This window comes from Ischnura elegans, chromosome 12 (assembly GCF_921293095.1).
Source record: "Ischnura elegans chromosome 12, ioIscEleg1.1, whole genome shotgun sequence".
Classification (NCBI taxonomy): domain Eukaryota; kingdom Metazoa; phylum Arthropoda; class Insecta; order Odonata; family Coenagrionidae; genus Ischnura; species Ischnura elegans.
The window spans coordinates 41510157-41524664 of NC_060257.1; the positions used below are offsets into that span (position 1 = coordinate 41510157).

General features: G+C 38.4%; 1 protein-coding gene across 4 annotated transcripts in view; it reads left to right on the top strand.

The window, feature by feature from the left end:
• LOC124169074 (annexin B10-like) overlaps positions 1-14508 on the top strand; it is a 48748-nt gene that overhangs the window by 2473 nt on the left and 31767 nt on the right. The gene's annotated exons all lie outside the window — the stretch shown is intronic.

Genomic DNA, 14508 nt, shown 5'->3' on the forward strand with positions numbered 1-14508 from the left:
ATGTAAAATGTATTTGTAGGCATGTCATTTTTACAAAGTTTTCCTAAAAGGGTGGTGGGGGTCGGAGGTCACCCTTCCCCATCCCCTCTCATCCACCCCCAAAGCATAATCCTAGTTACGCCACTGGCTGCAGGAGTTCCCATGAGAGGTTGATGACGCATAGTTGACCGCTGAAATTCTTTGCGACCGCTGACTGTCTTTGAGCTAGAACGAAGAGCTTCCTTTTCCATTTGAGTGCAGCGGGCTCCTCCTGAAAGTTAATTTTTAATTTTATATCGATCTTATATTTTTTGTTTCAATCATTACCGAACTCATATATTGTAGAAAAACGAAAATAAATATTTTTTAAAGTAGAAAAATGTATGAGAAAGTATTCCTTGAGTTGTTGAATATTTGAGCTTCACTTGTATTTGAGGCATAATTTTTTCCTAAATTACAGCAAAATCAGCAAAAAATGCCTCGGTAATCTTAGCTTGGTACGTAAAACATTGTTTGGCTCTCAATGGGTTAAAGGTTATAGGGTAAAGCTTATAAAAAGTTTAACTGGCATGACATGTATTTTGACAATATTTTCTCCATAATTTTGAATAATGAAAAATGATTTATGATTGCTGCGATATAACGAGGTTTTTATTTATGTATGTACGAATAATAACCTATACGCTATTAAACTCGCTTCTGACATAGGTGATTGAACGATCTACGGCCGTATAACAGTTGAAAAAAAAAGAAATTCCCCAAGGCCGTACTCTTTGATGGGCAAAAAGGTGGGGTTGTGGGAAGTTAGATGGATGGCAGTGGGGTGATACACAAAAATGAAGCTGAAACACTATGAAACAAACAATCGCGCAAGCTCACTCACTCACCTAGAAGATTAGTTCTAAGGAACAAATTTCCGCGTCGGTCTCAATCAGACGCACACACACTCAAGTTTGTGAAGCTTCCGCTCACTCCAGTGACCCACTCCCATTAAGGAAATAGGCAAAAATATAAAATAAGGAAATTCACGCTCACACTCACACACCTAGTGGATTTGCTCTAAGGAACAAATTTCTGTGTAGGTCTCAATCACACACACACTCAGGTTTGCGAAGCTGACACCTAGTATTTCTCGTGCCAAGCAGGCCCCCTCAAAGGAGAAAAGCTTGAACTTGAAATGAATAACTTGAAATTTTCATATAAATGCGAAAACAAAATGGTTTGATGTGAACTTCTGACCACTGAATGACTGACTGATGTATACATTTTTTTGGGATGAACGAGACGGGATACTACAAAAAGTCATAAAATCTGTTATTGTGCAGTATAACATCGTCTGGGACCCTAGGAAATGTAGTTGAAACTCTGAATTTTCTATCTACTTCAGTCTTTCCAGCTTCCTCTATTTTTTGCGGTAAAAAAATTGATGGCAATGATATATTTGAGTATCGCGGAGAAGCTTGTTAATGGCACCAAAATCACTGTGGCAGCCATTAGTACACACCTTTTAGCTGTCAGAAAGCCAAGCCAAGGACTATTTGGTATCAATAGGATTCAATTCAAGTTATTTTAGGCTAGATATCACAGAAATGAACAATCCGTAAGGAAAAAAACACAGAAAATATCAAAGAAATGGCGAAGTGACCAGAAAAAGTCTCTGGTATTTCCGGGAGTTCTAGGGGGCAGGGTCCCCCCACCGAACGAAAGTGGGTTATAATAAATGTGGCTAAAATGAGTGTCAGTGCATGCTGCGGTCGTGTCCTTGCGCATAATTCATTTATGTCCTTGCGTATGATTCATTTAGCTAATTGAAGCTACGGTACTTAGTTTCCTCATTTTGGAGGACGGCTTTGCCTCCCCTTGTACATTAGCTTACGCCCCTGAACGAAGCCTTTATTGCTTGAGAGGTCAAGGGCACAACAGCAAGAGGTAGGGGCAATGGGGGCATTTCACTCCCTTTAGCGTGATTGTTGGGGGGCGGCGGCTCGGCCCTCAGATTTCGGAGGTTTTTGGATAATTTGTTACTGGCCATAGTCCGATTTGCAATATTATTTGCGCCTTAATCCCTTGCGGCTCCGCCTTGGTTTTGAACGCTGCCCAAAATTTCGTGCTGTGGAGATAGTTTTCAAATTACCTGCCTTAAAATGTCATATTGAAAGATCAAATTTTTTTAATGTCATATATTTTTGATAAGAAACATTAAACCATAGTAAGCACTCTCAACTCGCCTTCTAGATTGATGCTCGTGTTGCGCTGTTGTAGAAAAATGCTATTTATTTGTATGTTTCTAGCTAGTGACATTCGGTGCTAATGGGCGTTTGCTACTTAGTAATAAGCGCTAAATATATTTGGGTTCATTTTTAATTTTTTTGTTATTGTTATTCAGGAAATTATAAAAAAAAAACAAGAAAAGAAAGAATAAAACGCCATGTTAGTAATGAATCGCCACCAATTAATAAATTTCATCCCTTTCAGTTCAGGGAAACATTTAATTTTCGCATTCATTACAACGCAGGGGGTGCGAAGCATTTCCCCCTCCTCAGGATTCAGGGGGTGTTGCGCCCCTGTGGGAGGTGTAATCTCTTGAGTAGACGTGGGTTCACGGTTTGCATGGGGGGGATACGCCCATGTGTCTGGGCCTTGCCACGTTGCCGCTCACATCACGAGCAGCGCGCTGGCGAGTAGTCACGCTTCCAACTCATCCCCTCCTCGCATCAGACTTCGTTTCCTCTTCCGCCTCCTCCGCGCCGGCATTCTTTCTCGTCCTCCTCCCTGCAAGAAGAGCCTCTATCCATCCATGCTTTCGTTTTTTGCAATCGCTACGTTTACAGTCATGGCTTAGCGGTCGAAGCACGCACTCAATACCTATGTTTCCCTCTCATCTAAACTTGATCTGCTGTACAAAGCCTGTATGACAGGAAACTTGGGCTCGAGCAAGGATGCAGCCTTATTGCCTAGTTCCGCGGTGAATTGACATGTACGAGATAATGTCTAAGTACATAAACGCGAGAGTTAACGCAAAAATGCACCGTATAACCATATTTTCCCGGTTTTCCCCGCGAACAGTATGGATATATTCTTAAGGGGTTTTCCGCCGGGTAAAAATATCATAGTTGCCGACGTATCGTTGAGTGGCGTAACTATGGAAGGGGTAATGGGGAATAGATCCCCCCCCCATCCTAAGCCTTGAAATGAAATAATTATTTAAAAATCTTGTCTGGATTTGATACATTATAACTGCATCTTCTTAAATTAGATTAATTAAATTTTAAGTGTCAAAATGATGTAAAATGCATTTCCAGGAGCGTTATTTTTCAAAATTTTTCCTGAACTCCCTTCTAGGGGGGTAGCCCCCACTAACCCCCCTCAACCTCTCCAAAGCCCCCTAATCTTCCCCAAAGCATATTCCTAGTTACGCCACTGGTGTCGTTGATTACTAATCTAACTTCCTCTGAGCTTAGACAGCTGATAACTTGCTGGAAAAGGTCTTTTTGAACAGAATTTCAGAAAACATTTGCAAAAAATGGAGTTTCAACCCAGTCCAAGGCACGTGTAGAATTTAAATGTTTCACCGAGTCTTGTCCTTTCTTGTTCTGGTAAACTTTCATCTCCTTTTCTCCGATTCTGTTACGCCTTCTCGTTTTTTTTCGTATTTCGCTTTTTATCTTACCCTTCATTCTATTTTCCGCACCCTCCGCCATTTCCATTTTATTATACAGTATTGTTATCCGCGAATTCTCTGATACGGCCGGCTAGATCCGTTTCCATGGTATCACGGAGCTACGGTATAGCGTAGTGGAGTGTTTTCGATGCAGTTGGGGTAGCTTTTTCTTTGTTTTTGCGCGCGCTCTGAATCCGGGCTGATTTATATCCTCACGGATATTCACGCGTGTTCGAATAAAGGTTGTGTTTACGATCGCACATGTATGCCTATTTTTCTCGACTTTTCAAAATCAAGTTTGACGCTTCTTTATGGTGGAATACTCTTTGCGCGTGATTTGTAGTGGAGAGGATCTTCTAGTGATCTATCTTCGCGAGATGACAGCTAAGTCTATCGATTTTTCTCTGCGCTAACGGACAGATCAAAATTGGGTCAGGCTTGGGAGTGAGTATAATGTGGGCGAAGCACCAACTCGCGGCTCCATTCATATTTACGAGTCAAGCCTGAATGGGTAGCTGTAATGTCCTCCTGCTAAAATGGAGGCTGAGCGTGGACTTAATGTTTGACCCACCTAGTTACGACCATGGAGATAATCGAAGTCGGATATGTGAAGATTAAGACTCAAAATTTGAATAAACCACAATTATTCAATGGAAACCATTAACATTATGAAAAAATCTACGTAGCTATCACATATATTTTAATAGAGCTTCAACAACCTCATTGTTTTGGATTTTATCAGTTCGGCGTCTTCAAACGACCGTCGTAGATCTCATTGGCGAAATTGTGGCATGATGTCCGCCAATCTCTCATGTTAAGAAGTATTAATTTTCGAATATATTGTGATAATATTTGTCCCATTATCTGAAGAGAAGAGCTCTTCAACTTCGGGTTAGGAGAACATGATTGCCCGATGCATTTTTGACTATAGGTGTATACTGAGAATCATTGTATGTTCCTTGCCTTTGTAAGGACTAGAGCTTAGGTAAGAAAATAGTATGGCATGTCTGTATATTGATGTTAGTATTGTATCCGCTTTTCAAAATTACCTAACGCTTCTTTCATATTTTAATATAAATACTTAATACTGGAGTGCTTGGGTTAAAGTTACGTAGACATAACACTTCCGTTTATGAAGGAATGTGTTGACTTTTTATTTCTCCTCTTTCCCGTACTTAGGATTGGAATCAAATTTTTGGGAAAATGGCGGCTATAAGTCGATACTATTCTCCCAGGGGCTTGGCGCCCTATATACAGGGGCAGTTCGGGGATGTTTTTGGCGCCATTCTGTCGAAGCGCCAAGCTGTGGGGGTGTGGCTCCTGATAGTCGCGACCCCTTTCATTCCTCACCCCATGCTCCCCCTAATGGCACTTCCCTTTGATCCTACTGCTAACCCCTCCTATAACCCTTGTTCTTGCGTACTAAATCCCTGGGGATCTTGGTATGCGTTCGTGTCCTGATTTTCTAGAGGTCTCGATCACGATTTTGTACCGCAGGTTGAAATTCAACCCTCAGAAATTTTAAAATCCTTAACCTAAAATTTTAAAACCTTTTAATCATTATCCTAAAGTATTCCTGTGTGAATTTCACGAGTTCATTTTGAAATTCTCGTATCCACGCGTTACTATGGTCTGGTAAATTCTGACATTATCTCGACCGGCGTAGTAAAATGGAATAAAATTGACGTTATTTTATAGCCAGCGTATATTTTAATCAAGAATAGACTATAAAACGAGATTATGTTCCATTATCCTCGCCCATGTTCGAATTAAGATATATTTTATATCATTTGCTAAATTCACGGTAGTGATCGGCGAAATCTCATGGACCCTTTAGTGATAACCATCTATGAGTGCGGATAGCAAGGTTTATTGCCATGCCTCACATAAATAAGATGGTCTTCTAATGTTAGACTAATTTTAGATCGTGGACTGAATCATGTTAGCAGTCACCATAAGATGACGTAAACCGTTGAAATATTCACAATAAAGAAAAAAAACCTACAGAATTAGCAAAGTTCGTTCTAATACGCATTAGTACCTGTGATGAATCATCATAGTCTAAAATAATTACTTACTAAATTTTCTTATTTAAGTGTGTGTTCTCTTCTACATCCATTCATGATGACTTTTTTCTAAATTATTTACTCTGGGATTTCCTTTGCCATTAATTGCTGTTCGAATGGTTAGGTTAATAGGTGAGATGACCTAAATTTGATTAGTTAGTCAGCAAAATGCTTGCAAGTGGTGATAGAAACTTCATGTTAAGAGTGTGAGTAATACTGAATAATTATGATCCACAGTGAAAGGTCAAAGTGAAGCTTTTTTTTTAGCTTTAAGAGCAAGGAATGTGAAAATCAATTTTAAAATGGATGGAATTTTTTATATGACTCATTTTTTACATGACTAATTTTTTATTCGTTTGTTTAAGACAATTCAGAGTTATTTGTTAGGTTGGTAAGGAATTAATGAACATTAACGGTAGCGTATAGTGATGGGGAACGAATTTTTGTAAACCCCGCAAACGTGCTCATTTATATTAAGGAATGTTATAGTTATAGAGAGTACGGACTGTCTAAAATATTTCAATTATTGTCAGCATGATTATACAATATGTGAGGTGACCAGGCGTTGATGTATGTGTTGGCAAAATGCCTACAGGTAGTGGAAGCAAGTTGTGTTAACAGAGTGAATTATACTCAATAATTTCAAACCAAAATTAAATTTGAAAAAAAACATCGATGAAATGATCAATATGATTGCTATATGATATGCCAAGATCTTCTTGGTAAATGTTTGGGGAAAGGTACAAGCTCGTTAATATTGTACATATAGTAATACAAACTCAATTTGTAAGCTCAGTTTCTTTTAATAAAATCCGCCATTTAATATTTATTTCCTTTCCCGCCCACTCTCGTGTCCTCGCGAACCGAGCGACCTCAGTTTTCCGTCATCACCCCCGATAGTCAACCAACCGTGATCACCTTACACATGCACTTTCGTGAACTCATTCACTCACGCCAAACAAATGAGATAAATTTTCGGTCAGCAGCGATTCATGAAGATGGTTTCATCATTCTAGGTTACCTTAGCTGTCAGCGTAGGATCAACATAGTTTTATCAGTGGCAAGATGGTTTTATTCGTATTTTTTTCGAAACTGCTTGTCGTCGAAGTAATCACAATGAGATCACTAGGATCGGAAGATGTTTGATTTATATTTTGTGAGAAATGTACTTGATGCGATAAACCCGGCCTTTGTATAGAGATAGTTTGACTTAAGAATTATTCTCCGAAAAAAATTGCAAGGAATTTTATCCCCATCACAATTAGTCATCGAAACATAGTTATAGAAACTGATTGAACAATTAAATATGATGTTAATTTTTTTTCATATATATTAAGACGTAGTTACGTTTGGCATTTTATTTTTAAATTTTCCTGTGACTACAATAGGAAGTAGTATGTGATCGTTCATCTTTGCACTGGATAATAATTATAATAATAATGAATTTATTTTATCACTGGAAGAACATATATCTGTATGGCTAGAGTCGAATAAAGAATAAAATATAATCACATACAAGCATGACAAGTGAGCATTATCAAGTTCGCAATTTCCAAAAATAATATTAATATAAATAGCACACAAGATTTACAGGGTGCAGAAAATTTTACTCATGGAACACACTAATAGCAGGGACATGGAAACTCAGTGGAATTCCTGATTACTTACTACAAATTCAATCAGTGGCGAACATAGATAATATTTTGGGGAGGGGACCCAATACTGAGTAATTTGTTATCAAAATAAATGTTTTACATTAGCTTTTGATAACTAAATTAAAAAATGAAATACAAATTAATAATTAGTAGGTTCATTCATAAAATACTCTTGTTTTAAAGAGGTATTAACTTTGCATAACTAATTTCTCACGCGCAATATATTTATATTTACTCAGATATTTTTTTCCATTTCGGGGGGAGTGGCTTATATTCTTACATGACTTAAAATCAGGATCTTATATTCCACCCTGGATTCAATTAATAAAGCATCTACCAAATATTCCGCAACATAAGTGCAGTTAATGATGATGCAATTTATGGTGAAAACTCTAAATCTGGCTGTTCTGTTGGCAATAAATTTATTATCCTGCAATTTTTTTAAATTTCGTGAATATTCTGTAGAATGTATGGCGCCCCTTCAACTGCTTTGGCCTTCATATTCTTTTCATGCAACTCCTTCGGCCAAGCCGCTGTGGCCCGGATGCCGGGGACTGGCGTGCGTCCGGTCATTGAACTTCAGTCGAAAATGAGAGTTCCTCAAGGACCTCCAAGCATTTTGCTTTCCCTTGCGTGCTCACCGCAAGGAAGGGGCTTGCAATCTTTCCGGTCATGCGTCGATTCTATCCTGATTACGAACTGTGAAAAGCCACCTTGGTCTACCGTACTGTGCCACTTGTTTAATTATCCATAGTGTCTCCGTGGCGATTTTCAATAAATATCTAGATTGAGACCATTTTGATGCCGAGTTTTTTTGAGAAATCACTTATGCATATAAGACAGGGTCTTCGGCGTTACTTATGGACCTGCTTCATCATAAAATAAAATAAAAATACTTTGTTCTATTCCACACTATATTTTAAATGGTACGACCCGGATTTCTGCATATCATGCTATCATCATATGCATATCATGCTATCACCTGATGGTAGCATGATATCTACATCTACATCTACAAATTACCCTGCGAGCCACCTCTAGGGTGTTTGGCAGGGGGTGATCAATCACCAGCATGCAGCATGCATTTGGACTCCCACATGCACACCACACCGTCCAAGAAACGTCCCGTATAATAACAAACTCTACTACTATATGCTGTTAGAAATAAAATATAGAATAGAATTTCAGAAACATGCATTAAGTTTTACATAGGTTAGTAGGCTACACTACAAGTCATACAATCTATTTACGCGTTCTATTGCTGCCGTTATAGGTATGCTAGGTATAGATATGCAGGAACCCGGGTCGTACTATTCAAAATAAAGTGTGGAATAGAACAAAGCATTTTTATTTTATTCTATCGCTTATTCAGTTAATCTTCACAGTTACCAAGGTCACCGCTTTATTTATTAATCTCCATCGCTCCGAAAACAGCGCATTTAAGGTCTGTACAGCGTGCAATAGTCCGGGCCTTGAGGCCAAACTGAACTAAATGGACAGGAACGACGGACGATTGCTATCATCCATGCTCTGGATGCGTCAACCTACCCAGGCGGGACTTGAACCCGCGACCTTCGGTTTGGAAGTCGAGGACATGACCTCGCCGCCTCCGAGGCCGGAACAACTTTACATCTACATAATAACCTGCGAGCCACCTCTAGGGTGTTTGGCAGGGAGTGATCACCAGCATGCAGCATGCAATTGGACTCCCACATGCACACCACACGGTCCAAACAACGTCACGCATACTAACAAATTATAGTACCATATGCTTTAGCTTGCCACATTTTCCATGAACGGATAGCTTTCTCCATTAAACATTCATTTGGAGGGAAAAATAGCGCCAAAAGGGTATACTCAAAAATTGTTATGGTATCTTTATCTCTCGTAAAAGCGGAACGGCCTACGGAAGCACTTAAAAATGAGTAGATCGATGCATGGGTCATTTTATATTAAGTGACCCTATTACGTTCACTCATCGATTGGAAAATCTTTCCTCTCACGTGTTCTTCTCGCCTTTCAGATCACCAATCTTTCCTATTTCCGTCTTTTTGACTGTAACTTCTTTTTGCCTTTATATTTTTTGGGTTTCCCTGTGGGTATTGCTTTGGGTATGTCATCCAAACATTTCAATGACTAAAACTTGACAATTTAAATGCCATTTATTCCAATTTGGATGTATTTATTACAGTTTCAAGGCCTCGTTACACGGTACATTAACATGTACGAGTTAATGTCTGTTTGCATTAATGATTTTTGTGGACCGGAACGGAACATATACGAATGCATGAACCAAATTAGAATGTATAGTATTTTCCGTTTATGCGTTCCCACATGTTGAGTGGTTAAAAATTGTTTTTGGCGTTCATTAAAGCGTTCATACATCTAGATCTACAACTTGTAAGTGTTAACGTATTTATTAATCAGGCCTTCAGGGGTAGAATATGGATGAAGTATTTCTCGGTAATTCTACGACGACGGCAACACCTATCGGGAAACGACCATTCGCAGCCCACTTGAACGGCGCTTGAGGGTATAAATACCGACAAAAGTTGCCTCCATGTATAACGTTTTTCAAAACATGTCCCTCAGTTCAGTTCCGCGAATTCGACAGAGAGGAAAAATGCTCCAATTCCTTCGGTCTCACAGTTCACCAACAGCCCAGCAATTTATCAGCAACGTAGTCAAAGATATGGGCGATGGACTACAATTTACACTCAATCCGTTTCTGGTTGAAATTTGGAATTAAAAAAAACAAAATATGTCAATAAGAATTCCACTGCCTGAACATATCACTCGTCTACGAGTCTAATCTGACTTTCGTAGTCTCCTTGTTTTGAAAAAATGAGCAAAATACAAAATGCTTTCAAAACATTGAAATGTATGTTGGAAAAACGAAATAAAAAAGACAAAATTTACACAAAATCATGCCAAAAACAAAGAGAAAGTGAAGAAATGGACTATACATATTAAAAATAAGGGCTGTAATGCCGGAAAAATATGTTTCCGTTCATTTTAAAATGTTCTTTTGTCAGTCTTGTAAATCAGGATATTAATTAGAGTGATTGCTTTAATTTAAAACAAGCCCCTCTATCTGAATTTGCTAGATACTTTTGATGGTAATAATTTAGAGATTGAATAATCCACTCTTCCTTTACCCGTACTTTTTTTTTTATCTCGGTGGCTGTTGTCCGTTATAATGAAACTATTTTTAGTAAATTAGAAAAGTACTTGTTTTTCGATTGTCCAACTGCGAAAATTTTATCTTTCATTGTGCATGATACTCAATTTACCACAGCTACAAGACTGCGGCCGAATTTTGAAATAATCCTAAAATATAAGGAAAAATATTCTACGAATATTGTTTTCTCGCGAAAATGGTCTTGAAGATAGAACACACGTGTTTTTTTACTCGATATTGTTCCCATGGCATCGTAAAATGTTTTGTGCTTATCGCCATAGTCTTAAAAATTTATGCTCCTAATATTTTCTTGAGCTTGCCATCAGTGTCCGTCTTGATATGAATGAGTTTGATGGCTTCGTGTTTCTAGGAACTTAAAATCAATAGTTATCGCTAGATTTCCGCCCATTTCAACACGTTTACGAACCGTAAAATCCACAAGTAATAGTGGCATTTCCGCTTATTTGTTAGTACTTCTCGTCACATCTGGTATAGGGGAGTAGGTAATAATCCGTTTGAAATATCTTTCGGAGAATTTGATTTTTAGCGTCGATCCATAGGTCCTGATAAAAATGGTCTCCATAAATTATTTTATTCAATGGCGTAACTATGGGGGGGGACGAGGGGATAGATCCCCCCTCCCAAAGCATCAGAGAAATAAGAAAGTAATTTTAAAATATTGCCTAGTTTTGTAATATAATAATTGTATCTGCTTAAATTTGAATTTTTAGTGCCAAAATGATGCAAAATGTATATTCAGGCACGTAATTTTTCATAAAATTTCCAGCCCCAGGCCATCCCATCCCCCCGACCTACAAGGCATGCTCCTAATTATGCCACTGAATTTTATTGTTAACCTTTCTTCGATATCACCTTCCAAGTAGTTTTGGGATCTATAATTATTCTTAAATCCTCCCATTTTGTTCTCATATTTCCTCGGTCAGGGGCATGACGTAGCGTGGAATATTACGCTGCATTTTGACTGAAAGGTGTGTTACGTTAGTTTTTACCATCATGTACCTGACTGCATTTCCTTTAAGTATATGCACATTGTGCAATATATTTTTATAATAGTATGTTCTTCATCCGAATTAATGAGCTAATTTAAAGTGCATTGTTTGTTGATGGTTGCCTGGCATTCTCTAACACGTCTGATATTCTTATAAGGTGGCTTCACATCCTTCACCCGTCACAAAGTTATATTCTCCAATCCATTAAAATGTTTCATTGCTGGTGCAATAAATGTGAATGAATAAGGTTATTCCCTAAGTTCAGTCGCCAATGGATATTGTGGGAGAGGACAAGAGAGCATGCTTCATGAATAGTATTAAGGGGAATAGGCCTTTATTTAAAAAAGTAACTCCACAACTTCATGTACACCGGTGTTTACACTATAACTAATCCTATCAGTGCATTTATCTGAATATGGAGCGATTTATGATGGCTCATACATGGATTTCAAAACGCGGTGCGACCTAATATGATTTTTATTAATCGTGTGGATTTGAGTAGCTTTTTACCATGAATATCAAAACTTCACAGATTTTGCATGAGGTGTATCTTGTAGGCATTATTATGAATTTCAGAAGAAAATTCAGTGTGGGATAGGGTACAGGTGCGGTCAGATTTTATAATTGATGCGTTATGTTCTGTGAAAACTATTGAGTTATAATTCAGATAATCTAGAGTTGTAGCGCAAATGAAATTTAGGGCGGATTTAGTCGGATTAGGCGGATTTTGTTTAAGTATTTGCAGCATTTTCGTGATTATTTATGTAAAATAGCGGCGACATTCTTGCATTCTGTTTGCAGTGGACTTCCTTTTCCATTCTTCCTATATTTCAGTGCTTTTGAGGATGATTTTTCATCTCAATTCGTGGATATTACTGCATTTTATAAAAATCTACCTTATCTAAAAATCTATATATTTCATATATTAATTAAAATATTTCGATCCATTATGGAAAGTAAACAAAGGCATTGATTTAAATTTAATGGTCACGGGGAAATGGGTATTTTTAGGGTTGAGTATGGCCCAGTTTTTTTTTGTTCTCTCCAAGAAAGTGGCGGCAGTGGCGATTCATCGCGAAAGCATGCTGAACGCAATCCTCTCTCGGCTGTTTCTCAGAACCATCACGCTGCCGTTACGTCACGACCGCTGGCTCACAGTTACCTCGAATATTTTTGTTTACAAAAGCTTCTTCCGTTCTCCGAGTCATTATTTTCCTCTATTTTATTTCACGTGTTTCCTTCGTGTTGTAACTAGTGTTACGGCTTCATTTCTCTTGTAAACGTTGGCAATAAACTAATTAAAGCAGGGGTGATTATGGTAAGGTATAAAAAATTAATTGAATTTTAAGGAATAATGTTCACTCCGCTCCGAAATCGCAATCCTCATCGAGCCATTTTCGTATAAAACAAAAATTAAAAAATGTTAATGTTGACGCCCATTTTCAAGAATAAGTGACGTCACTGGAGTTTTTGCTCATTAGCTCATTCCAAAAGACCCGGTTCTTGACGGAAAGAATCGCTCACTTGAATATTAAGGACGGCGAATCGTGTGAGACGAATTCGCAAACGCGAGGAGTGTCGGAGAAATGGGGTGCAACTCAGCAAAATTCTGTGACGTCAGTAACTCATTTGCGAAATGCTTACAGCGATCGGTTTTTCGTGTATAAATTTTCGAGAAGAATTCGACGGATCGAAAAACGGAAAAATAAGGTTCTCTTTATTTTTTAAACTCCATCGCAATCGACCGAATTAAGACATTGGTGAGAGATCCCATTCTGGTAGTACAAATTAGTTAATGATAGCATATGTTGAAATTGTCTTTATGCTTTAATGGGTATGATATGCGTAAACTAAATGCCACTTAGATTCTTACGCTGAAGGCCAAAAATAAAATTAGCAGTCCTCCACGCTGATTGGTAGCACCACTATAGTATGTCATCATAAGGATGACTTATCTACATATTTAATTGTCGGCACTGAAGACCTGATCTGAAGAAGTGGCCAGCGTAGCCCACGAAACGTCATCTCGAAATACACCTTGACGCAGCTAACCCGGAAACCATGGAGAGAACTTCTATGATTTCCTATCATTAGAATTCTTCCTACGATTTGTACCCTTCTATGAACATATAACTTGAAGATGATGTAGTTACATTGAAACTTTTCTAATCGTGGAAAATTGTAAGTGCTTATTTCAATATAAAATTCTATTATTTCGTTAATTTTGAAAGATTTGAAGAATCGATTCAATCGTCATGAATCAAATCACGTGAATCATAGGCGTACCCAGAATCAAAACTAGGAGTGGTGGGCAAAACTAGCTGTGGCCGTTCAAGTTGTAACTATTTTGCACAGAAAAGGTTAGTGAAACCAAAATTTTAAGAAAATTGTGACAGCAATTCATTAGTTTTTATAATTATTTTTTGAAAAAATTATTTTTATTTAAGTTCCCTGTCTTATGCTAAAATATTTTTTCTTCAAAACGAAAATTTTTTCACAACTATTGTTCCGAAAAAAAATTTATCTTCGCTTCTAGGGGGGGGAGTTGCCCCCCTCCCCGCTGGAATTATGACGTGAATAGCATCCTCAAAACGAACCGTATATCCCTACCTCTACTGCAGTGGGTGATGTTGCATTGGGATGTTCTGAGAAGCGGGAGGAGTTAGCGTGTCTGGGAAGAAGGGTGGTGACTCGTAAAAGTCTGGGAGGAGGAGGGGGGAGGGAGAGTGTGTGGTAGGGGAGTTTTGAGTCAGGGGAGAGATTTAATGGGGTATTATGGGCTGAGAAGTGACAGGCGGAGAAGATGGTGGTTGTGCGTGGAGAAGACTGGGAACACATTGATACCCACTGTCTGGGTGCGGGAAAACATGAAGAGGCAGACGAAGGTTTAAAGGCCGCCATGCGCGGTGAATGATCTTGCGAATGGTCTTGCTGAATGATCATGCGAATGAAATCG